Source organism: Corvus hawaiiensis, chromosome 3, assembly GCF_020740725.1.
Source record: "Corvus hawaiiensis isolate bCorHaw1 chromosome 3, bCorHaw1.pri.cur, whole genome shotgun sequence".
NCBI lineage: Eukaryota > Metazoa > Chordata > Aves > Passeriformes > Corvidae > Corvus > Corvus hawaiiensis.
The window spans coordinates 2100079-2126658 of record NC_063215.1 but is presented as its reverse complement, the minus strand read 5'-3'; the positions used below and the strand labels follow the sequence as shown (position 1 = coordinate 2126658).

General features: G+C 46.0%; 1 protein-coding gene across 4 annotated transcripts in view; it reads right to left on the bottom strand.

The window, feature by feature from the left end:
• EXTL3 (exostosin like glycosyltransferase 3) overlaps positions 1–26580 on the bottom strand; it is a 136186-nt gene that overhangs the window by 88298 nt on the left and 21308 nt on the right. For 3 of the 4 annotated variants that reach the window (XM_048296352.1, XM_048296351.1, XM_048296350.1), the window contains exon 2: positions 5774–5848. The gene's annotated coding sequence lies outside the window, so the exon portion shown is untranslated. Of the gene's footprint in view, positions 1–5773; positions 5849–10253; positions 10354–26580 lie in introns of those variants that run through there. The other variant, XM_048296353.1, reaches the window with a different exon arrangement.

The following is a 26580-nucleotide window of genomic DNA, read 5'->3' as shown; positions in this document are numbered from 1 at the left end:
GAAAGCATTTACACCCCACTGTCTCCAGAGTTCACTCACAGAATCAAACTTGTGCTACTGCCATTGTTTTTCACTTCCCAATCATTGCTACAGTAACGCAAGCCTCCTGGAGAGCCATTTCTTAACAACTTTGAAATAGTTTTACTATACTAAATAATTACTGCAACATTTTTGTATCACAAAGAAGTTTTCATCTGTTCTCAGGCTTTGTACCTTGCAGGGTTCTCATCCCAGCACCGTTCCCTTCCCAGGTGTCCAAGGTCAGATACACTGAATTTAGTTCCAGAGAGGGCTCTCAGTATCTGCTGTTGGATAAATGAAGCCACAAGTTCACAGAATGGGTTGGGTTGGAAAGGACCTTAAAGCTCATCCCACTCCACGGGACGGCTGAGCTTTGTTATTTAACAATGAAAAAAACAACAAGACCAATACAAGAATCATGGAATCGTTCAGGTTGGAAAGGACCTCAGAAAATCACAAAATCCAACCATCAACCCAGCACCATCACCATGTTCACCACTACACCAGATCCTCAAGTGCCACATCCACACATTTTTTAACATTTCCAGAGATGGTGATTCCTCCACTGTCCTGGGCAGCCTGTTCCAATGCTTGACAACCCTTTCCATGAAGAATTTTCTCCTAATATCCAACTTTAACCTCCCCTGGCACAACTTGAGGCTGTTTCCTCTCATCCTGTCACTCGTTTCCTTGGAGAAGGACTGACTCCACCTCCCTACAACCTCCTGTCAGGGAGTTCTACGGAACAAGAAGAGAGCTGGAGAGTTGCAGCCCTGCACTAACACACCACGGAGGATCTCACAGCAACCCGATGGTTTTCACCTCACTTGAGCTCTTTCCCTCTAATCCCCCATGTGATCCAAGAAGAACTGTAAGCAGGAAAGAAATAAACACACAAACAGTGACTTATTCTCCCCAAATCCAAAGCAGTTCCTGGCGGGAAGGGAGGAGAACACAACCCAAGCTGACATTCCAGGCTCAGCAAGCAGAAGCCCTCCAGCACATACTGCTGGCTTTGTGATGTGCCACAAAGGCAGCCTGTTCCAGCTCCCCCATTACACATTGTCCCACACAGCCTCTGCTCCCAGTTTCAATGGCTGCATTAAATGGAAAAGTTCCCTGGATGATGGCACAGAGCTGGATTCTCTGAGTTCCATTTCCCCAGCGTGGCTGGATCACAGCAGGGATCCCAGCGAGGTCTCCAAACCTTCCCTTGTCCCAAGCTAATCCAGGAGGTTTCCCCTGGATGGAGTTTCTCATCACAAGAGATTTACTTGGGCAGAGCGAAATTCCACCACACAACTCAGCATTTTACAGGCTCTTTCCACACTGGCTGTATTATTCAGGCAATGTACTAAAAAAAAGGTAACATAAAAATAAATAGATGCAGTGTACCAGTGCTGTCCAGGAAGAGCTGACCCCTCGTTCAGGGAGATCAATGTCTGCTGCATTTACACCCTCTAAGGCCAAAAATAATGCTGGAACCACCAGGAGAAACAGCCAATTACGCTGTTTTTATCTCAAGCAGATTAAAAATTACTCTAAATTTACTATCTTACTAAACTACAGCTGAAATTATTACAGTAGGCTGGCTGTGGGCTGGCAGGCTCGCTGTGTGCAACTTCACATATGCAAGAGTAAAAAGAAGAATGAGAAAGAACCATAAATATAAATTTATATATTTATAAAACATATATATATGAAGGCAAGGAAATACTAAAAAACCTCCAAGCTTCACCAACAAGCAGGGGCTGGGACACCCTGAGGAGTGACAGACTCAAAATCAACCTATAGTTTCTGGATGTATTTCTCTCCCTCTCCTCCTCCTCCTGCCATAGGTGTCCCCTGTCCAGGGGGACTCCCCAGCTGGGTTCAGGACTGGGTGAGGCGTAGGTGACATGTCTTGGCAGGCCAGGTGAGTCTGTGGGGAGCTGGTGTTTTACTGACAAATCTGTGCAATTAACTGTGGTGCACAAACTGGCTGCTTTGGGAGAGAACTGCTACAAGGACTAGGTCCTTTGGCTTCTCTGTGCAGAACAGAAGCCACCAGTGGAGCACAGACGAACCCTGGGAGTTCTCTGGGTTTAAAGGCAGGAAGGAAGCACTGGGGAAGGCAGCAGAGATGAAAGAAGAAAAGCACGGTGGTGAAAATAGCAGTGGAGGTGTGGAAGATAAACCTCAACACCGGGAAAAACTGCTCTGGATGGGCCACGGAGCCGTGATTCAGCGCTGAGGAAAACATCCAAGTGTTCCTTAGCTGAACAGAGGCCCAAGTTTCCCGGGCTGCCCACAGGGCAGGGCTTTAATCACCCCTGTGGGAGCCCTGACTCACCTTAGGGCAGCACAAAAGCCACAGATCTGAGTCAGGGCAGATAGACAAAACCACAGACTTGTCACAGCCCCAGGCATGTCAGTCTGCAGCCCTTCACTGCAGCCCTGCTGTTAACACTTCAATCACGTCATATTCCAGTTCTACTTTCTGGAAGCCACTAATAAAATAAATATCATTTGTGCAAAGCAGAGGGGATGGAGAGCCAGGCCTTGCCCTTGCAGAACCAGAACCTGTTTGATGACACCGATTTATATTTATCTAAATAAGACCAATTCTCTATTTTGATATCATTTCTTATCCAACGGAGAGGGGGAGAAGGTTTAACATCCAGAATGTTTCTTGTCCTCATTTAGAAGATGCAGCAGACACCAGCAGCCATTTAGTTTCACAAAATTGCTGCAGGGTACAAAGATACATCCCATATCCTGGCTGACAGCTTTAGCACAAAGCCACACAACCTTGCCAGGGCTCCTTGTTAACAATGTATTGTTCTAGTGACTCAGTGCACTGGAATGCTATCAGGTTTATTCATAGCTTTTCTGATGGAGTTTTTAGATTAGACACATAAACCTCTGCTTTAAAAAAAAATAAATAAAAGGCTGTGGCTTATTACTACAAGGAGCATCAAAATTCCTGGTTTCTTTTCTATGGCTAAACATACAGAGAGCTGCAGCAAAAGAATATGACCTCAGAAACCCAAAGGTTCTTTCAATCTTCTGGGAAGAACATTGAAGAGGAGAAAAAATGACCAAAAATTGGAATATAGTGAATATAGTGAAGATGGTCAAAACCATGAAGCATCTCTGTAAGGACCATTGAATCAATTAGGACATTTTAGTCTGGAAAAGAGGCCTCTGACAGGGGACACAGAAGGGATTTACAGAGTTTTACCAGTGTGGAATTGGCAAATGGCAATTCCCCAAACAGGAGCTTATTACAGCTGGCAGTAGGTGCAGTTACCAAAAGGAAGTGGCTCATCACACAGAGTTAAACTTTGAAATGCAGGACGGAGGCTGAAGGCACACAGAGGTTCAACCAAGAGTTAAATAAGCTGATGGGAGATGAAGGACATTCTGTCCTTCTGGTCACAGCTGGAGACAGGACAGACCTGTGGCCTCCCACAGCTCAGGTGTTTGCCATGTTCTGAGTTTTTAAGAAGCAGACAAAAGTCTACAGCATCTCCTGAGGAGAACAGCAGCAAGAAGCAGGAATTCCACCCCCTCACTTCCCAGAGCTGCTCGGGAGGACTGCAGCAGGTACAGGCAGCACAAATCCTCCCTGCCATACCAAAGTGCTCTCCCCCAGCTCTTCCTCATTGCAGCTGTGAGCAAAGAGCACACGAGCCTGTGTGGAGCACAGGAAGCATCAGACCCACGCTCATGCTCATGTGGATGGTGCCACATCCTCACAGGAAGGGACCTGCAACACAAACTCCTGCAGAACTTGGCTTTGCTGCCAACCCAGGAAGCCTCAGAAGGTGTTTGAGTCTCCTGAAAATATTTTTAGATTCCAGGCCCAACCCAGTTATTTAGATACTTAGTGTCATGGAGAGAGTCTTGCATAAGAATGACTTGTTAAGGAGTCCCTTGAAACAGGTTGTTTTCCCATTCTGCTCCATGGCAATTGCAGACTGTTTGCAGCATCTTCTCTATAGCAGCTCCCTGCCAAGAACAGCCCTTCCCTCAGCTATCTCCTACTGGCCTAAATTCATACTTCTTGCTTTAATCACAATCTTCCACCCTAAAAAGGACTCCGAACCTGAAATCCTTGTCTCCTACATTCATTCCTGCAGCCACCAGGCCCACTAACCCAGAAGAGCTCCTGAAGGTCAATGCTGAACCTGCTGCACACCACAGCAGTGTAATAAATGTTGCACGGGCCAAATGATGTCCTGGGGGAAGCTTGTGCAGCCCGTGGCCTTGTGCAGACTGCACAGCTGTCAGCCTGAGACTTCCTACATATCCTTAAGATATGCAAAGAGAAGGAGAATTCAATGGTATTGACTGATTCCAGCTCCTGAAGTCAGCAGATCCGGCTCAGAGCGCACACTGGGATTAGAGCTGTCGATGAGGACCTTGGCACGATGGCACCGTTGGTCAATAACGGCATCGTTTGTCCTTCACGTGACCTCGCTGCTACTCCCACTTTTGTTATTCACTGTTGAATTTTTCACTGGAGCCCTGTTCCAGCTGAGGGGAGTCCCTGCTGTGTTTGGCAGGGCACAAAAGCGGGGTAGGAAGATTTCCTGGATCCAGAAGTACAACAAGAAATGCTGTAATACACAGGAACAGACACCTGAGCCCAGGACATCCTGCATGTACTGGCTGGATATAAGAGAAGTGAGGAAGCCACAAATAAGTTTGCCTCTCTTCCCTTCTTTCCCAGGAGCACAGGAATTCTCTGCCCTGCTCCCTGGATATATCCACACCAACCCGATGACACAACCCAGTCTCTAAATGTATTACTTCACCCTTGACTTTTGTTAAAGAACACTTTCAGGATTCATCATCTCATGTTATCCTCAGAGAATCACCTGCTAAGGTTGTCACAATAAACTCAATTGCTGCAGCTCTCACACTCACCTGCATTTTACACCCAGTGCTAGAGCATCATCCTCTTGCCTTTCAGACACCTGTATCAGGCAATTCCCAATTTCAGTCTGGCTGCACCACATGGGCCAAGACATTCCAATTAATCAGTATTTACTAGCTCAAGTATTTACTCCCTCACAGTAGAGAGTTCTAAGATGTTTGCAGACACTTCATAAAGCACGCACTCGTTATTACAGCCCATTAACACGCATGCAAGATATTTTAATGTGTAAAAATTCCCCATGAAATAAGGATTTTCTCCTCCACTTTCAGGGCAAAACTGCCATCCTTACCATGAGCTGGATAATGCTTTCCAGCGCTTTTTTCCTGCTCTTTTCTGCCTACCAGTCAAGCCAAGCCTCATTTGGCTGATTTCACAGCACTCCTTTATGAGTAACCCCACCATGTGCCACGGCAGCCCCCTCATCCACCCTCCTCACTCCGTTCCAACACCTCCAACAAGACTGGAATAGCGTTATGGAGCATTTCCACTCCTGACCCTGCAGCCTCCTCTGCTCTGCAGCACAGGAAGCCTCAGGTGACACCTTTAGTGCTGATTGCCCACAGCCCTGAGCAGGCACCAGATGTAACTGCAGCAGTTCTCTGCTCTGCCACTACTGGCTGTGGGATGAGGACACAATTTATCACTTCAGATAAAAGGAGCTGCAGCACACTTCTCCCAAAACAAGAGTTAAGCCAAGGAAGCTCGTCCTTTTAGGAAAACACTGTCCAAGCATGCAGACTTAATGCTGGGCCCCAATGGGCGGGCATTTGAGGCCGACATCAGGCACTACAGAAAGTTCTATTCCTGAAATATGAAGGTACTCACTGTACACGGTGATCAGCTGGCAAGCTGCAATCTGTCCCTCTTCTGCAGCCAGCTCTCTACTCATCTGTCTGGAGCCTGTTAGAGAGGAAAAAGAGCTGTAAATATAGATAAAGTGGCCAAAAAATTTTTACAAAAATTTTGAAATATCAAGAAGTAGGCCAGGTAATCAATGCAAAACAGACACGCTCACGTCCCCAGCTCTGAGGTCAAGAACTCAAAGCACCTGCAAAACTCTCAGCAAGGTCTCTCAAGCAAATGCTGTGATGCTTGAAAACAGCTACAGCACCAGCTGCCTCTGGAGGCTCTCGAGGTCAGACCTGATCCAGCCCAGGAGAAAAGCAAGGTATTTATACATGAGAGCAGCATCAACAGCTTCCCAAAGCCAGTTGCTCCAGAGACAGTGAATCACAGCTCTTTGTGACACGTCCTGATCCCCAAAGTGCCGTTACACACGCAGGGGAACAAATACTTATGCAAACACAGTGCTGAAGGGTTACATGGGCTCTGATCTGGAGTGCACCAAAGAAGTTCCCTTTAATACATTTGTTGTTCCAACACACTTTATCCCCTTAATGAGGCGCCACTGAAGTTCTGCTTAAACCCATTTTGATTAAGGAAAAGATTATCCATAGAATTGCCAGCCATACATGTTAGTATACATCACACACAAACCAACTGTGCTTCAGGGAGACATTAAATCCCCATTCAATTAATAGAGACACCTCTTAAAATGAGCATTAAATAATTCCCCACAATGTAGCAAGACAACTGGCTACTCCAGTAAATTGGAATAAAAATAACTTCCCATCTCTCCACCAACAAAATCCCAATCAAAACTTGCCCTTAAAACAAGAGGTCAGTACAGAGGGATGGGGGGCAGGAATGCTTCTACCTCAGTGCTATTGTATGCTTATATTAAAAGTTCCTCACCAAAAAATTAAATGAAATGGATGCCTTTCATGTTTATCAATAACAGAGCTAATGGTTTTTATGTAAATGCCATTACTTTCAGCCAGATCTGCAAGCGACTGGAGCCACATAGCCCCATCTCCCCTTGCAAGAGACTCCCTTCAGGCAGCCAATCTAAATGCAAATTACAATCAAATGGCAAAACCAAGAGTTTTCTGGATGATACTGAACACATAAAACTAGGGACAAAGCAGAGGTATTTAAGAACAACACTCCTCTTCTGGAAAAACCTCCCGATCTCACATTGCTTTTCTATGCTGAACATATATAAAAATTAAAGTATAATTTGATTCTCATTTACAGTCATATTATTTACCAGCTTCTTCCCTTCTATTAAGGGAAGTGTTAAAAAAAGGAGGGGAATGTTCTTCTGTAGAGAGAATCGCCTCTCAGAGATGTTTCCCCCACAACGGGAGCATTCCATCAGCGCGGATATTAAATCAGAGCGATAAGAAAGCCCCAGTTGGATTTGCCAAGAACAAACTGCACTTCCACATTTTCAGGAGAAAATTTCTTCTTGGAATGGAGTTGTTTTGCAAATCAAGGAAGAAGGTGTTACTACAGGATGGTTATTAAGAGGCAGAGGTACAAAACTGTTGTCAGCACAAGGAGCACCATGTTCTTGTAGCATAAAATTTGCTTTTTGAAGAACATTTAAATCCAACCCCTACCTGGAGCACAGATGCAGCCAGGACTTTGTCAGCACTGATTAAAACAAGGTTCTAATGGCAAACCTGCAAAGAACTAATATTAGCAACCGTGCTGCTTAGCAAGGAGAATGCACAGAGGAGAAGCTAAGATTAAAACAAAGGGCAAAAAGCTGACAACCCAACTATGGCAGAGTCTGCACATGAGTCTCAGTGGGCACTTGCTCGAACTACCACAGGCAGCTCCACACTAAACTTCCATCCCCAAGAGGAGCGTAAGTCCTTGGAGGGATGCAGCTAATTAACAATGGGGCTGTGTACATGCTCATTACACGGGTGACGAGCTGAGCACTTGGTGTGTGCTACAGGAATACTCATAGAGCAGAACCTCGCTAATTAACATTAATAACTGAGAGACCACTTCTGCAAACAGCTGGATTTTGGGAATTAGCCAGCAAGAAACCATGCAAAGTGGGAAACCAGAGGGACAACATAGCCCAGCAGGCACCTGGTTCACTTCTTTGGGTATCTATAATTAAATAATTTATCATTGTGCTCCTGTGTCTATGAGTGAATGTGCAGCCTGTAAACAAAGCACCTCCTGTTATGCAAGGCCTTGCTAAATCTGAAAGTTTGACTGCCTGTGGAAAGAGGTCATCAAATTAAAAACCACAGCCCTGACTACCTTCTCTCAGAAACTTTTCACATGGACCAGCATTTCAGAAAACTCATCAACTCCTTCTTCATCTGTTCTGTCTCACAGATCTATTGCTCTTTACACAAAACCACTGGCTTTCAGTCCTGGATCACAGCTTGGAGTTGCTAAGGCTCCCTTCTCCTCCTTCTCCACAAACCTGGTGAGGCAAGTCTTGGGTCCTGTCTAGCAAAAGGAGAGTGGGACCCCAACCTGGGGCTTGTCACCACACCGACCATGCAGGATCAACCTGTGAGCAGTGAGAAGAGGCCCTTCCAAAATAAGCACATCTCCTTTTTCTCCCCACTCTGGACCAGCTGTGTGAGGCCCGGTGCTGTCAATGCCGGAACCACTCAGGATTTCACACCCAGCCACAACCATGTGTGAGCAGAGTCTGATTTCACAGCCATACTCTGACTTCAGCTGTCAAACCACAGCCACAGGACCTTCTCTGCACAGCGTGAGCAGCAACGCGCCTGCAAAGCTGAGCTGTTCCTGCAGCAAAGCCATTTCCTCCCAAAATGGCCAAAATCGGGGACACCCACACATCCCCAGCCTCCACCTCAACGCTGCTGCTCACAGCCTTGACCACTGGCTTAGCCAGCAAGTTGGGTGCCAGCAAAATGAAGATTTCTCCCTTGGGTAGCAAAAAACTTCCAGTCGTCACTTGAATTTTGCGATTTTGCAGAGGGAAGGAACAAAACTGAAAATATTTCCCTTCCTAACAGCTCCTGTTCTTTGCTGTACAATTCACAACCACACTAAATTTACTCAGCACTATAATTTTTATTTTTCCTTTCTGTCATCACACACAGCCCATGACTTCACTTGCTGCAGCCCAGAGTTTTCACTTTCCAAAGGTTCAGGTTTCTGCACAGCAAAACGGTCTCTTAAACAGTCTTTTCTTACTTCCTTTTGTCAGAGGCTTCATGCTATGATGAATGTGTAGAAATGCAAAGCAGAAGTCCATACAAAAAGAAGCCAGTGTGTGAGGTGGTTTTGTCTTATAAAAAAAGAGAGCCAGGAATGACTTACGCCTCATTAAAGAGCTCCAGTCTGCATTTTTATTAGATATATTTAGACACCAACGGCTTTAAAAAAGAATAAATTAAAAGCAGTTATATTCTTAACATATGGCCCTGGATCAGGCACATGGGTATAAACGAAAGTGGGCACAGCAGATTCTCCAAACATAGGCATGGAAATCATTTTAATGGTGCACATGACCTATAAAATTTCAAACAACACCAAACCACACAATGGTGTGACAGAATTCAGCTACTGCAGGGCTGTGTCTTGTCCGCAGTCTTTGCATCACCACATATCCCCGTGCACATCACAGCTGCTCCAGCAGACAGTAAGAGGGAGCAGAGTAATTCCTGCTAATGAACACACTCTGGAATCATGCAGCATTCGTTTTTTGGTGGAGAAACTGAGGCATGGAAGAGGCATTTTCTGCTATAATTCATTTCGTATCACAAATACAACCCAGACAATATCCCAGCCATCACCCTCTTCACTAGCAAGTGTCTTTGGCAACATTGCTGTAGCCCAGTGTCATCCCCTCCACACACCATGGCACTGAACAAAACGACGAGGCACACCCAGAGCAAGCATGTCTTGCAACCACTAAACACATGTTTCTGTGCTCTACGTGGGCAGCAACTGCTGTCCAGAATATTTTAACAGCAGAAACTGTACTGGGGAAAAAAAAAAAAACACCACCACAACATAAAAAAACCTGAGTACATTCATCCTCTTAGTCGGAGCCAGAACATAAGAAACAAGCAATATAATTATTTCCACACCAGAAGGAAAATAAACCCAAGAACAGACATAGGGAAAGAAAGAAGCATCCAAAGCAGATCTGCAAAATAGTTCAGGGCTTCTGTGCTGGGCTATAACTTCACAGCAGAAATCAGGAAGAGTAAAAACAACAGGTAAGCCAACTTCGGGGTGATGAACACCTCTGAGCCCACAGCACCCCCTCCTCTGCGCCCTTCCCCACAGAGCCTGCAGAGTGGGTACCCTAAATCCTGCACATCCTTCAGCATGTGACCACATTTCCTTTTGCCTGAAGTGACCCTTTCTGGTATGGCCTCTGGTACAAGCAGAAAGAAAAACATTTTCTTGCCTTTTTTGCATCAAGCACAAAGAGCATCAACCCCACCTGTCCCGAGGTGCTCATCCACAAGAAGTACAACAAGAGGATGCATCCAGCGTGTCCAGCCCAGGTTCCCCAGCTGGGATAGCACTGGATAACCCAAAATCCTGGAAGGCTGGAAGCAAACAGGAGCAGGAGCAGAGCCTCTGTGCTCCCTCCACATAGCGGAAGCACGGCTGGGACACACTCGCTCTCTTCACGGATAAGTAAAAGCACTTTAAGGAGAGCTTTTTTTTCCCTCCCTTCACTTTGTTTTAAATGGCTGAAGAATTTCCTCTGTGAATGCTCCCAATTGTGGCTCACGCTGAGTTATTTTTAAAAGCACAGAACCAGATTTTCAAGGCCCTGAATGAGGAAATGCAAAGCTTTTATTAAGCAATAATAGCCCAGACAATGGTCACAATTTCCCAAGGGTCTGAACACGGCAGCTGACAATGAGCTTTACTCCTCCACAAAACCCCCTTCACAGGCTCGGAGGGTTTGCTTTGTATGATCCAGCCTCAAGTTAGGGAGTTATAACAGAAAGCTCTGTGGTCGTTTTCAGTGAGATTTCCTCCACCAATGCACATCTGATCAGAGATACAAAAATCACTGGGAAAAGATGCCATGCACTGTCTCATTCCCTCCTTTGCTACCAGCACATCATCCCGTGCAGCTGGACCTTTCCCTTGTGGATGGATCCCAGCTGACAAACTGGCCAATATTCCCAGGGTCAGGAGAGTAAAACAAAGCCTTTCAGCTTTCTTCATTGATGTCTGAACCACTTCAAAATGCCTCTCACTAAAATGGCCAGAGACATTCTTCAAACCTCAGATCCGCTATCACGGGGTATAATCAGATCCAGTGGCCACATCAGATCTTGTTTCCTCCAAGCAGGAGGAAGTTGCAACGATGAGGGGAGCTCGTGCAATCTCCAAACCCACCCAGCAGCCAAGGTTTGGCCTTGCAAAGGCCCAATTTCACTCAGTAATGTTGGCCACAAGTGATTCCCAGCACACCTGAACCAGCTGGACTGGCTCTCTCTGCAGCCAGCATGAGCAGCAGGCACTGCTGGAGCAAAGAAAATCAGATTGGTTCAAGATGTCTACTTAGGACAAGATGAAGAGTGCTATAAAAAGGGGTGTTTTTCTCTGCTGGTTATAAAGCAGACCTCGAGAAAGGAGGAAAAAAAAAATAAACAACTTGGTAAACAACCAGATCTGTACAAAAAAGTTCCAGCCTAAATGTCTCCCACACTAATGCTGTCCTCACCTTCAACAGAAAAGCAGCTAACACTACAAATTCAGGAGTTCTTCCCACCAAAACAAGTGTATTTCTATCCTCCCACCATTTCTCCTCTTCCCTGTCCCACTGAAAACACAGTGTGGCCGCACAGCAAACCGAGATTACAACTAAACCTCACAACCAAGAACCGAGCTTAGATTCAATCTGAGCACTTTCCCAAAGTGCTCTGCCACACAGCCAGGAGAGAGAGAGACCACAGGAGCTCTTTCTTCCAGCTTACCACAGCCTCCAGGGGTTGTGAAAACACTTCCTAATCTTCTGCATATCTGTCAGTCAGTCCATAACCAAGAGAGCTCATGTGCCCAAAAGGAGAAAATACTTCAACCCCCTACAGAAACACCTGCAAAGCTCCTGCTGCTGGTGCAGCTCCACCACAGCTGCACACCTCAGTCACCAGAGGTGAGATCTCTGTGCCTGCTGCATCTCCTCCCCCTTCCTGCTCAGAATGGTACAAACACTAGAAAACACATTCAAGTTTGTCTACAACTTCCTGGAGGAAAGGAAAAGGTGGTTTGAGGATCACCCCCTTGCTGTTTTCAACCTGGCTGTAATCGGCCATACGGCAACGGCCTCTATCATCCTTTGTCTTTTTTACTGTGAACTTCAAGGCCTCTTGACCCAATGTAATCCCTGAACTTGGCCTAAAATGCTACTGAAAAATAATTAATCATCTGCCTGTGTGTAAAACAGCTGTCCATGTCTGTGTCCGGATGAGTGCACAGGAATTCAGGATATGTTCAGAAAATGGAAGCACTCAGAAATTGAGGATGCCAGAGGTACCCAGATACTGCCATTCAGAGAATTCACAGAAGCACTTTTTGTGCAGCAACATCTGTAAATCAAAGCACATTATTTTCCACCCTCATAATCAAGAGATTTGCTAGATTATCTAGAGCTCCGTCTGATCATGACAGACAACGCTGTTGAACCTCATGCAGCTGCCTGGAACAAACGCTCAGGCAAAGAGCTTGCTTGTGACACCAAACAATGAATGCAGCCCCTGCAGTGCTCACTTCCAATTAGGAAAACTCTCGGTGTGATGAGGAAAGAGCCCCTCACAGCCAGAGGAGTGGCCACAGGTGACAAATGTGCAGGCCAGCAGCCACTGCTTGGCAGAGGAGCTACAGTGAGGATCAGGCAGGCTGCAGTCAGTGAGAAGCCAGAGAGGCTGGAATATCACGGGGAGGACAGACAGCAGAACTTTAAAAGGCAGCTTTGCCAGCGAGCACAGCTTCAATTAACAAGCTGTATTTGCAAGGCCAGACTCCAAAATGCTCCTCAGTATCCAATCATCTAACCCCTGCTTAAAGACATACCATTACAGCACGGAATTGGGTATCAGATGGCTGAACTAATCCCAGCCAGATGCTAAAACTACCAGCAAATAGGTCAGTAATGCATCCCACACCATCCAGCCCTGCAGTGGGGAACAGTCACGCACCACCACTCCTGCACCTGTGGAAAGGGTTTGAGAGGTTCCTCGCAGCCCTGAATCCATTTACTAAATTATATTTCATTTTGTGGTTCAGGGAAAGAGAAGTCACATCCCACCTCATTGCTGGGAAGCCTTTTCATTGCTACCTTTCCAGATGATGTTATGCAACAAGTAATTCACTCCTACACAGGTAGGAGCAAAAATGCCCTTGGGCATTACTGCCAATTCTAGATTACTACAACCAGAATAGAAATGAGATCGTGGAGATTTTATTATACAACTCTTCAAATTACTTAAATCAAGCAAAAAGGGGCAAGGTTAAATTAAGACTCCTTTCTTGCTCTGCCCTCCCTGTCTGCCTGTGAGAGCACACACGACAAAATTAAATACAGGTGTTCGCTTTCAGATGCAGCACAAGTCATTTATTAACTTACACAATATCCAAACACTTACCTCCAAAAGTATGGGCTGAGAAAAAGTTATTCCAGGTACTTTATAAGACACTGCTCTCAAAAGAGAGTGGTGACAGATACTATCTTTGCAAAGATTCGAGACTGTATCTTACTGAACCTCCACTGCCATCAGTGACCTTTACAGTAACACAATAAATATTTTAGCATGTAATGAATTTGCTGCATTACATTTGCTCCCTGGGCTATTGAAGATCAGCCAGGAACCAATCGATTGGAGGCACAAAGCTCCCACAAAACTGAAAGCCACAATAGAGGTCTTACTACCTGCAGCAAAGAGTTAAGGGGTGAAGAGAAATAAGGTGTTTAAAAAAAAACAAACCAACTCATGAGTTCCCCATTTACATAAACTTCCATCAGATTCACTGTACCAGCCCTGAGATCCCTGCTGCCACTCAAGCAGGACTGGCCCTGAAGTTGCATCTTTATTGTTTTGAAAATTCATTTATGCCAGCAACAAACCTCTCAAAAATAACCTCTAAAACCCACAAGCTTCCCAGGAGTTTGAAGGACAGGCTCTGAGACACAAGGGAAGCTGCGTGGTTTAGCTCCAGTTCTGCCATCAGCTCATTTGGATCACTTGGATCCCTTCAGACACCTCCTTGCATCTCCATTTCTTTGCCTGCTTGGAGGTGTCAGGGCTTTGTCATTTTGCTGCAGCACCTCAGGAACACGTGGAGTTGTTCACCTGCAGAGGTGAACACACAAAGCCAGAAGATGCCACCACTGAGGCTGTTGATCTGTGCCAAAACCTCAACCAGCCAGATTGTCTCCTTTTTTTTTTTTTGTATCTCATTTTCAATGGATTTAGAAAAATTATCCCAGGGGTATGGCAAGGGACCAGAACGCAGAAGATCATTTCATGACACCTGTAATAGCACATAGTTAACAACAATTCCTCAATTTTTGTCTTATGACCTCACTCACTGGGAAGAGTTCTTATCACCCTCAATATCTTTACAAACACTCCCCCTCTATGTCTCCACCAAGTCTTTCCTGGCTGCCATATAAGCCCAAGGCTTCTCTTTCCTCCCCTTGAGCTGCAGTCAAGGTAAGATCTTAATTTCCTCTACCATCTGCAATGAAACCGCCTCCACACCCGTGCCAAACAAGCTGGAATTACACCATTAATTTCAGCTTAGTCAGCTCACCCTACAGACTAAGTCAATATTTGACAGATATTTAGCAAAGACTACAATTTATTTAAATTCAGCACATCGTGCCCACCAGAACAGATACAGCAAAGGATGAGAGTCAGCAGGACACACTGCTTGGGGGAAAAACACCAGATAACCAGACTTCTTTTGGCTGGAGACCTCCTGTCATCAAAAAAAAAAAAAAAAGGTTTAGGGATAGAAGGCCCAGTTTGCTGAGATTGTCCCTCCAAAGCAGGCCTGCATTCCCAGGAACAACACCGCGGGAGTGAGAACATCTCAGCTTTCAGAGAGGCAGGGTTGCTAAGGCAAGCAAACAAAAGGCTCCTTGTTTGCAGCCCACAGCTCCTCAACACATCCCCACTGCTGCTGGAGATGGGGTGGTGCAGCCCATCCAAGGAGCTCCAGCTAAATCCAGGCTCCACAGCCGAGCCGTGCCCCTCTGAGCAGTCCATCAGAGCAGTTCATGTTTTCTGGTATCTTCCCAGCTGCTCCACAGCTGGCAGGGACCAGGGAAATTCTGAGGAAAAGGATTTATGTGAAAACAATGACAAAGAGGAAGGAGTCAAACCAGCAAGAAGAGTGTGGAGAATAAAATCATAATAAACAGAATAGATCAAGCACAACTCCACCATAAACTGCAAGCAGCCCACTACTCTTCGTTTTCAACCATGGAAAAAATAAACCATCAGCTGCAGGACAGCCCCTCAGCTTCGCACCCCTCACACAATTTTTGTGAGTTTCTGAAATCCAGCTGTTTGAAAGGAGCACATCCCAGCAGATCTCGATGCTGTGAGTCAGCGCCGGCTCTCACAGATGTGATCTCTCCCCAAGTGCTGTTTTCCAGAGCAACAGCTCCAGCCCCAGCGTAGCATCAGCACAAGGCGCCCTCAGAGCTTTCTGCCAGCACTGCTCAAAGGAAGAAAACTGCTGAAGCCACCCCACATGCCAAGCTGGTTAATGACATCCCCAAGAAACAGGTTCACTCCAGATTGTGGCGGCTTTTAAGATGAAGCTGCTCCAAGTTCGAAGATGGGCATTTTTTGCTTTTCAGTAGAAAAAGCCAGAGAAGATGGAAGCAATTCCTTGAACTGTCACTTCAATTTCTCGTGTCACATCTTCCCTACCCCATCAGCACAGGCAGACACTGCAGGTCCTGGGTCTCTCTAACCCTGCTGTGTGCCCTGGTTCATCCTGCTGGCTGGCGGAGTCCTGCGCTTACATGAGCCCTGGGAAATGGTGCCAAAATTGAGGATTAAAGGAATAGGTCAGTGAAAAATTCCAATAAACAGACCATCCCAGGGAGGAGGAGGGGAGTGTTGATCCAAACCTTCCTCTTCCACAACCAGCCAAAGTCCCCTTTTGTCAGCAGACACGAAGCACTACACAGATCAGAGCTGCCACCAGCAGAGAAAGCTGCTCATGTAAGGGTTTGGTTTTTTTAATGTGCGAAAACTAAGTGTTCCTTGTTTCGTACAGAACTGGCTGGGAGAAGAGAGTCCAAACACCAAGTAAACAATCCACAGGCAGCCCAAACCAGCTGCAGAACAAGGAGTCTCCCACCCAGCAGTGCCCTGGGGACCTTGCAGGGAGTGAATCTTGCTTGGCCAAAGGAATGTGCCTGCAAAGAGACAAGATCCAAATTCAGAATAAACCCTGTGCTGCAGCTCATCAAAGGGACGGCTCAGGATTTTAATTCAGTCACAAAGTAAAACTTAAAAAGATGCATATCAAAAAAAGGTTTACAGCAACATTTTCTCTTGCCCCTGGACAAACTCTTTGGCTGCAGAAGCTGAAGGAAACCACACAGTGTGGACACACAAACGTACCCTGCATTTGAAAGCAAAAAGAACAAAGCTCTGGTGGATGTGGGAAATTAGAAAGCCTGACAGATTTCACCCTGGTTTATCCCCTGGCAAATTAGCTACTGTTTAAACATGGAGCTTGGGCATTACATCATCTGTTTGCAGGGGAGGTTTTTTTTAATTTTTTTTTTTTTAAGCTAAACCATTCTTGTATTCACAGCTTGAGGAGCATTGTTCATTCCAAACAGACTGAACTAAATGAAGGGGTGGATCAAGCTTTTTGCAGGAATCCTTCGAGCAGGGAAGCACACACCTAAACTGCTTTGCAAGTTCAAACAGTAAAAGATCTTATCTGGAGTTTAGCAGGAAATATGGAGCCCCTCAGGTTTGTCTATTCAGATCCAAGGATGAAAAGCCTACTTTTTCAGGTTGGGATGTGCAAAACCAGCCTGATGAAGAGGCTGAAAACACACAAGCTGCTGCTCACTCAGCTCCAGCTCACTGTGGCTGGGTCCTCTTTGACTCTTCCAGTCATTTCTGTCCCCTATGTAAACAACTCCACACTGCCTTGAGGGATAAGCCTGAGAGGAAGGGGAACTGCCTCAGCTGCAAACTGAGCTACTGGACATATTTTTGGCATCTGTTGGCTTGTTCCAGCTTGGACACTCATTTTGGAGACTTATTTTCCCTTGAGAGACGCAGATCTCCATCAGCGCAATTTTCTCCAGACTTGGCAGAACCCGAATTTCACAGCACCTGCTCCTTGGCACGGCTCTCAGAGTTTTCTTTGGTGTGTTTGAAGGACCAGGCTCTCACAGCCTCTCCAAGTGCAGCTTCAGAAAACACATGGAGCAATGGGCTCTCATGTGAAAACTCTTACTTGAATGCTGAGAGATTTCGCACAATGTGTTTTTCTGACCCTGCGCTCTCAAGAGTTGTCGGATTTTCAAGTGGAAAAATGCCGTAATTTTCAAAAGGGAAAAAGGAAGAACCATTGGTCTCATCCCCAAGAAGAGCAGGTTTCACGCAGACAAGATGGTGTGGAGCAAGGCCTTCAGATATTGGACATTTTCCTACAAACCAAACCCACAGTGGGCTCTGACCACAACCCAGTGACATTGAGGAACCAGATTTCACAAGAGCTCTGCTAAAACTTTGTAAAAAAAAAAAAAAATTTTTTTCTTTCTGTAAACCTGACAAGGTTTTATGATCTAATCAGATTACAGCCTCTAAAGCTGAAAAACAAAAAAGCAAACAAAAAACCCAAAACCAAAATAACACCGAAGCAAACCCACAAATAAACCAACAAAAAACCCACAGACCTTTCATCATCATGCATCTAGACATTCAAAAATACAGCGAGAACTTTCTCCTTAAATTAAGAAATAAATAAATAAAGACTTATTTTGTAATAATACCCTGGATAAACAATTCTGGTCTAAAAAAAATCCAAGCAAACAACTAAACCAAAAAGTTTCAAAAACTTCATCTATGGAAGTCCTGTCAAATACAGCTTAACCTTTAAAAAAGCCACAACTCTAATGCACATAGAAAAACAGGCTTTGCTGTCAGAATGTAATTAAAAAACCTAAAACAACTCAATCTTGCTCTATATTGAGATTGCCAGGAGCTGATCTGGGAGAAAGTCAAGCAAATAAATTTTCTCTCACAGATTCCAAAAGGTCATTGCAAACAATTACTAAAACAGAGTCCTGCAAACAACATATGCCAATTCTTTTTTTTTTTTTTTTTTATTTTAAATTTACAAGATAACTTTCCTGCTCCAGTTATTAGCTGGAAAGAATAATAATCCCAGGGATCATGCAGCCGATTAAATAATTGCATGAATTACCAAGAAACCATTAAAACTGCATTTCAAAGAGAATAGACAACTGTTTGTTTCCTCTTCCTCTGCTTTTGTGTAACACAGTTCCCAAAACAGGTCTCATCTGCAGCTCAGCTTGGGCCAGGATGAAGACATTCCTTCCCATTGGACAGGAAGTAAGGGAGATTATTAATTTCACTTCTCAAAACAGAAAAGCAGAAGTCATAGCAAGAAGACATCAGAGAAAAAGTCAAGCTATAAAAAGAAGCCCCAAAGTCTGAAAAATTTGTACCCAAGACACATTTTTCCAGTTGTCTCGCTACCAAGAGCCTTCAAAACATGGCATTTTCTTCTCTCAGTGCCACTCCAGCCCCACTGAGAGGAACTGCCTGTGTCAGCACAAAGCTCTGCTGCACCCAGCAGCAATGAGGAGCTGAAAAATGAGCATCTGATCCTGGTGACCTTCATAGTCATATACAACAGCCAGCTATTCTTGTCCATTCAGCGTGTTCATTTAGAACGAGTCCCTGCGCTTCATTAAATCACCCTCCTTGGTCCTGAGCACACTCTGGGGCTGCAGGGAAGATAAAAGGGTGCTGGGGCAGCTCCCTGACACAGCATAGTGGCTGTGTCACTGTCCCACTCTCACCTGCCCAAGCTCTGCCATCTCAGCCACTCCTATGACTGCCAGGGGAAGGGCTGAAAAGCTGCTGGGTGGAAAAGAACCTTGGGGAGGTGGCCCACAGGCAGCTGGCCATGAGCCCAGCTGTGCCAGGGGCCAAGGGCCCCTGGGCTGTCCCACCTCTGGAGTGCCAGCAGGGCCAGGGCAGTGCCCGTTCCCTGTGCTGGCTCTGCTGGGGCACCTCCAGTCCTGGGGACACTTCTGGGACAAGAACATTGAGCGTATCCAGGGAAGGGAACAGAGCTGGGGAAGAGGCTGGAGCACCAGGAGCAGCTGAGGGAGCTGGGAAAGGGGCTCAGCCTGGAGAAAAGGAGGCTCAGGGGGGACCTTCTGGCTCTGCACAACTCCCTGACAGGAGGGGCAGCCAGGGGTGTCGGGCTCTGCTCCCGGGGAACAGGGACAGGACAAGAGGAATGGCCTCAAATTGTGCCAGGGGAGGTTTAGGTTGGATATTAAGAGAAATTTCTTCACTTAAAGGGCTGTTCAGCCCTGGTGCAGCTGCCCAAGGCAGTGCTGGAGTCTCCATCCCTGGAGGGACTGAAAAGCCGTGTGGATGTGGCACTTGGGGACACGGGTCAGTGGTGGCCTTGGCAGTGCTGGGAATGGTTGGACTCTGTGATCTCCAAGTGTTTTTCCAATCTAAACTATTCTCTGATCCCCCTCCAAGGACACTCCAGCATGAAACCTCCCAGGGCACCAGCCCTTGCCTTGTGCTCCCTACCACTAAGGGGACTTCACCTCCTACCAAAAATCCCTCAAGCAGTTTGCTGTTGGATTTTCAAACTAAATCACTTCACTGAGGCATCATATGAAACGCAAGGACTGCAGAGCTGAGAGAGGGAGAGGGACCAAGGCAACCCCTTCTAGCAGCAGGCTGTGAAATCAGTTCAACCATGTCACAAATCTCAAATTCAAAGGTCAATGTCAACAAGTACCAGGCAGTACTTCCCTGCATCACAGACACTCTGCGATACACTGAGACACTATGGAAACATTAACCTGTATTTCCTGAGCAGTTATAAAGCACAGAAGCTGAAGGAGGTGACAAAAAAGCTTGGATATAATCCCCTCTCTCCTCAAAAGGCTCCACATAAACACACAAACAGCCTGAACGTGGAGGTCTCCCGATGCACACATAACAGCTTTTGGTAAACAGGCTAAGAATAGGCAGAGGGGCAGCAAAGTGTCCAAGCAAGACTCCCCTGCACAGGAACACCAAGCTCACAAGAAGCATTCCCAATACTGCTCCTGCTTTAATCAGTTTTGAGGAGAGGAAATTCGCTTTGGTTCTTTTTATAACACTCGCTCCATTGCATTTGTCAAACAGCTGCCACTTTCTGTCCCAGGGAGAGCTGCTGTAACCCAAGGCTCGCGTGTTGGCACACGCGGCAGAGATCAGAGATGCACATGGAAACAGACGCCAGATCTGTCTGCAGATTCCAGGTCACTTCTTCCAAGGCAATGGAATTATACAGACACAAGTCAGAGCAAAGCCTGGGTCATGCTGGTACAAACTACCCCAGGAGATGCTCCTGGCATTGCCACCTGAGCAATGTCACCCGAAACACAAGCTCAGTGAAACACTCAGTGCATGCAAAAACATCTTCCCCAACATCTCGTTTGATGAGGGAGAAATAATTCTGTAGCTTGGCCTTTCTAATCAAAATCATCATTGTCCCAACAACGTAAAAGTCATTTCCAGAGAAAGAGCAGGTCTGGTCCCTGAGGGGTGGGGGGAGATCAGCTTCTGTACAAAAACCTTGAGATACCTGCCAGCTCCAACTCAATCATTACTCCTAACTAACTACACCCGTGAGATACTCGCAAAAGGCTTGGTGCTATTCATCATTGCCACAAAATAAAAACAGAGTCAGAAGACCCTGGAGGCAAATGCAAGAAACCAACTGCAAGATTTCTTTGTATCTTTTTTTATTACATCTTGATTTTTGTTAAAAATTCTCAGATTAACACCAACAATGACACTTTGCAGATGTTACTGATTTACAGCTTTCCCAGTGAAGAATGGCAGCCTCAAAGTTGTTTTAAAGGTAAGAAGTGTAAGAAGTTTGCAACTACAACAGAGCCCAGCAGCAAAAAAACCAAAATGCTTCTGTGTCCATCAAATCTGACCTGCTCTGCTGGAAGGGAATCACGTCAGAATGAACTCCACCTTCTGCTCTTAACAACCACCCTACAAGATCACTACAAGGACAGCTCTCCCCCTTCTCCAGGTCCTTGTTTTTGTTTCGGGATGCACCGTTGAGAACTTTGGAAGGAAAGGCTTAAAAGCTAATTGTCAGATGCCACAGTAATTAGTGGCACCTTTCCAAGACATCCATCTCTGGCTGCTTTTCCGATAGCTGGCTCCTCCTCAATCCCCACATTAAAATGAAGGTACACAAGGTAGGTGGCAGATTCATTTCCAAGCACCAAGGTCTTCCCAGGAGAGATGCCTAAGGAAAGAAATATCTTAGCTAAACAACGCATGGGTTGGTTTTTCTCCTTCCTATTTGCTATGGAAGTGCTATCTTTATTAATTATCTGAGAGCGATGTTAACCTATTCCCTGACACGTATTATTAGGTGTACAATGCATTTCTGGGAGTCAATAGGCTCCTGTATCACATGGCCAGAAAATTACCTCTAAATGAGGAAGACAGGATCATACTGTCCTGACTTCTGCCCACCTGCTGGTCACACATCACAGCTTTGATGTCACTACTGCACTTATATTAAAGATTTCCAACCTATTTTACTTGCAGACCCTCACAAGCTTTCCTGCAGACAGAAAGGCTGTGGTAGGGAATTCAAGACTACTCTGCTTAGACTTTCCAGACCCCGTAGAAAGAGGCTCACAGCATTGCTCTATATATTTAGGCTCTGCTCTCAACTCCGAGGCTCCCCACTTGTTTGGCAGCTTCTTCTTGTCACAAGCTCCAACGCTTCCATGCCAACCTTTTCCAGGCATCATCTGCGTGTCAGCAGTACTCCACAGCATATCCTCCACTCCACACCAACACAATCCAGAACACATCACTTCCCACTAAGTGCCTACACAGAGCAGACCTGCAGCATAATGACTTCCTCGTGCCCGTAATAGAAACGCTAAAAGACGTGTACGAATCCCAGCCCGATGTGCTCCCGCGTTACATACGATGCGGAGGCACCGGACCACGGGTGGAAAAGATAAAGAAGCCTTTCCCACGTTCAGTGACGTGCTCAATTCTATTAAATCTGGGCCCAGAAGGTGGGATACATATGGGGTGGGGAAAAGAAAATGGAGATGTGTTGATGGGACAGCGTAATGGAGGATGTTGGATGGTTTTAATTGTATTGCTTTTACAAGCAGAGAAGCCAATTTCCACATTTAGTGTCCAAACTTGAATCCATCACGTCTTTGACCAGATTTACAAACCTGTCAAGAAGTGATCCTTGAGGAAGGCAACACATGCTCAGAGCACTGCATTTCCTGCTCTGTGGCACTGTGGCCTTTAAACAAATAGAACTCACTTCCAGATGAATCCATCGATGCCCAATATTCCGGCACAGATTTGAGATGACTTTGTTACACTGAAGGGTAGCACTGAATGGGAAGAAAGCTCATGCAGAGGCAGATATTGGAATCCACACTTCAGGCAACACTGGTACCAAAACACAACAGGAAGAAAAACAAACCTCAGGCTGTCACTGTCCCTAAGACTAAAGTTAGATGAGAAGATACCTGGAAGTATTTTGAACCATTAAAGAAAGCATTTTATGAGACAAGACAGGTAAAAGACCAAGCACCTGGGCACTGGGCAAAGTAAGGGAATAAAAGCGTTACTCGTGCACTGGGAAATGTTATTTACATTTTCTATTAGAAGAAGCTTGAAAGTGTTTCTTGGAGACCGTGGGTTAAGCCCATGTTCTGATACCACTCTCAGGCAGGCGTTCGCATTAGAAAAGTGGCACATTTTCTTAATGCTCCAAAATTCATGGGGAAAGGGGAGGGCAGAGGATAGCAGAGAAAACACAAATGCAGGCAACAAGATTCCAACCACTTAAGAAACTGAGAGCAAGAGCAGAAATCCTGAGATTCATTAAAAATATGTGCTTTAAAATACTCTTTATGTCCATTAGTGGCTACAGATTAACAGCTGGTTTGGAGGTTTAGGGTTCTGTCCCACCCAAAAAAAACCATAAAGGATTGATTTGATTGATTTATAAGTCTCAATTTTCTGTATTTCACTTGATTTTACCCGTGAGGGACAGGTCACTTTGTGGTGTTATTGGTTATATCAACATAGTCCTGAGAAACCATTATCCATTTACCACCAATTAGCAGGGACAGATCATCAAATCCCAGAATAGTCTGGGCTGGAAAGGACCTTAAAGCTCATCCAATTCCAACCCCCTGCCATGGTCAGGGACACCTTCCACTAGCCCAGGTTGCTCCAAGCCCTGTCTAACCTGGCCTTGGACATTTCCAGGCACGGAGCAGCCACAGCTTCTGGGTAACCTGTGCCAGCGCCTCCCCACCCTCAGAGGGAAGAATTCCCTCCTAAAATCTAACCTAAACGTACCCTCTTTCATCCAAGATGGATTAGTCAGACCTCTAAACTGCTCTTGCCGGTAACAGGCATCAATTAACAAACAGCAATGACTTCACAGAAACGGGATTTCAATTTGCACTTCAAAACTGGCCCTGCAAGTGCTGTAATAACATCAATTTACCTGGTGGGCCAGCGCTCCAGGCTTCCTACGCCCAGGCATCGATGAGCTGCAAGCCACGGAGCTGCACATGCTTCTGTCTTTATCCTTCCTAAACAAACCCCAAAACCTCAAACTGGCTTTGCACCTCTTCTCAGGCAGCATCCACCACCACGATTTGCATGTGACGAACAGCCGGCTGCGCTGCAGGAGCCAAACTCAACCACGACAAGCCCCAGTAAACAGCACTTTCAATGTTCTCCGAGAAGAAAACTCTGCTTTTGAGGATATGTCTAAATTGCAGCCCCACAACTGCAGCTCATTCCCGTGCTAGCTTTAGCCCAGCAAGCACAGCCTGTGTCAGCACGGGTTGTAGGAGACAACTGGCGGTCCCAGCTGCATCCCCCAAATCCCATGGGAATGCTTCCCCCACTGCCAAGCCACACAGCAGCAGAGATACTTTTTTGTCTTTTCAATACACAGTGGCGTATCTAAACACGCCTACAAGTTACACTTGCCTTTTTCACATGAAAACAAACAAAAAACCCCAGTATTTTGCTTGTTGGGTGGTTAAGACATAGGAATCCTGCTCTGGGTTTCGATCGTTAGGAGTAACACCAAATATTCCACCCCGAGTTAAAATCCCGGTGTTAGGAGCTGCTTCAAAACGTTCACAGTCTGCTCCTTCTCAAAAAATAAAGGTATTCAGCACAGATCACAGAAAAAATCTCTGGTGATGAGACAGAAGCTAATGACCACAAGGTCCCTTCCCGTTCACTGTTTCTGTGGGGTTTCCAAAGCAGAAAAATTGTCTCTGGACCAGGAACCAATTCACAAAGGGCTGCCGTGATCTTGGCATCAAACAGGTAACATCTGTGGTTAGCTGCAATTCCCAGCCTGGTGAAAACATTACCGTGGGCAGCAGGAGGAATGCCCTGGGAAAATAGGCAAAGCAACCAGGAGAGGCAACAGGAGTCAAAGAGCAAAGAGGAAAAAATCAGGCAACAGAGACTGGAAGGAAAAAACAAAAAATACAAAATATATACGGCCAGAGGGAGAGGGACAAACGCTAAAAACTTAAGCTGAAGATGTCATGGCATTTCAAGAATTAATAGTCATGGGAAGCAAGCTCAGGAAGGGCTCTGGCTCCCCATAAATAAACAAAACTTGGGAATGCGTCAACAAGATCCAACTCATCAACTAAACAGTCCCAGAGATCCACAAATATTCACGGGAAGATGATGATGATCTTTCCCAGCCCATCTGAACAGTACACAAACAACCCTCCAATTTTGCCGTGTATCATTGAGACACAGCCTAAGTGAAGGCAATTCAACAATCATGTTTTACTTGTTCCCTGCATTTGCTGCTTTTGCTCTGACTTGACAACTGCCAAAATCCATCATCACGTGTAAACAAACATGAGAGCTAAGAGACCCCACTTGAAAAATCAGAGAATTCCAGAAAACTGCTTTGGACTTCCCTTCTGCAACACGACATCAAGAAGTTCAAGAACTGTCTGTACCACAGCTGAGCTGCCGGAAAAATTTGCTCATTCAAGGCAGTCAGTTACCCCTGCTCCAGAATCCCTGAACACTGAGCTGAACCCATGCAAACTCCCATTTCTGAACGAGAAATGGAAAAGCAGAGGCATCCTAAAGTCCTGAGTGGGTACAGATAACAACTGGGCTCTCAGATGGTACATGAAGTTAAGGGATTTGTGAGGGGAAGGCGAAGCTCTCTCCCCATCATCACATAATCAGACTATGGTTCATTTCTGATGCTATTTCTGCATAGAAACGAATTTAAGATTACTCAGTACTTGATAAAACCTGACAACCCACGTTCCAAGATGTTACTATCTTGGATATCATAGATTTCTCCATGAGAACAGAAATATCTAAGATAATCACCTGCATGTGACACTCCTCTCAGGAAACAAAGTTACTTAATCTTCTTCACACACATGTGAGACTTGCAGCACAAGAAACCCAGGCACTTTAAAGGCAAGCTATCGTATCATGATATAAACACACGATCTGTCAGACTCACACAAAAGCAACAAGAGGTCAGAAACTGGTCAATGTTTGGATTTTAACACACACACGGCAACAGAACAGCGTATTTAAAGTGCTTCTCAGCATCTCTGTGAATCCTTAATACCACTTGAACCATTTCCAGGCCCTTCAGGCTCCAAATTGTTTGGGTTTGGACCAGGGTAACAGGGCATTAGCCTGTTGGCAGTAAGTTATTATTGCCACACTGGTAAAAATTTTGGTAAAGACCCCGATGTTTTTTGAGCAAGAAGAGACCTCATGTGGGGAAAACAGCTGGGAAAAGAGAATAACACAAACCTCAACTTTAGCAAATAACTCACAGGAGTGCAATACCAGCCACGCTAAGTAGCCCAGAGCAAGGGCAGCCTCATCCTTGCTGTCCTCACCACCTCACAAGGCAGAACCCCATCAAGAACCCCAGGGACCACGACTCAGGCACTGCCTCGGAGTGGGAGAAATGGGGTTTCACTGGCCAGGGGGGCTGTGACAGCCCCCAAAACACTGGGGATCCACAGGCGGGACAAGGAGGTCTCAGGATCCTTGCTGGATGCAGGAGCAAGGACAGGCAGGAAGGCTGGAGCCTGTCAGCAGTACCTGGGCACCACCTGCCATCACAGCCTTCCCACCATGAGGATCCCCAGCCTTGTGGGGACCCCTCCACAGTGTCCCTCACTCTGTGAGACCCCCACAACGCCCCTCATGCTGTGAGGGACTCTCTCACAGCCCCCCAGCCCTGAGGGACTCCCCCCTTGCAGTGTGACATCCCCACAAGGTCTCTCACGCTGTGAGGTGAGGGACCCCCTTCACAGCCTCACCAGCCCTGAAGGAACCCCAGTCCCTGAGGGACCCCCCTCACAGACCCCCCCAGCTCTCAGGAACCTCTCCCCACCGTGAGCCGAGCCCTGAGGGAGCCCCGCTCGCAGCTCTCCCCCA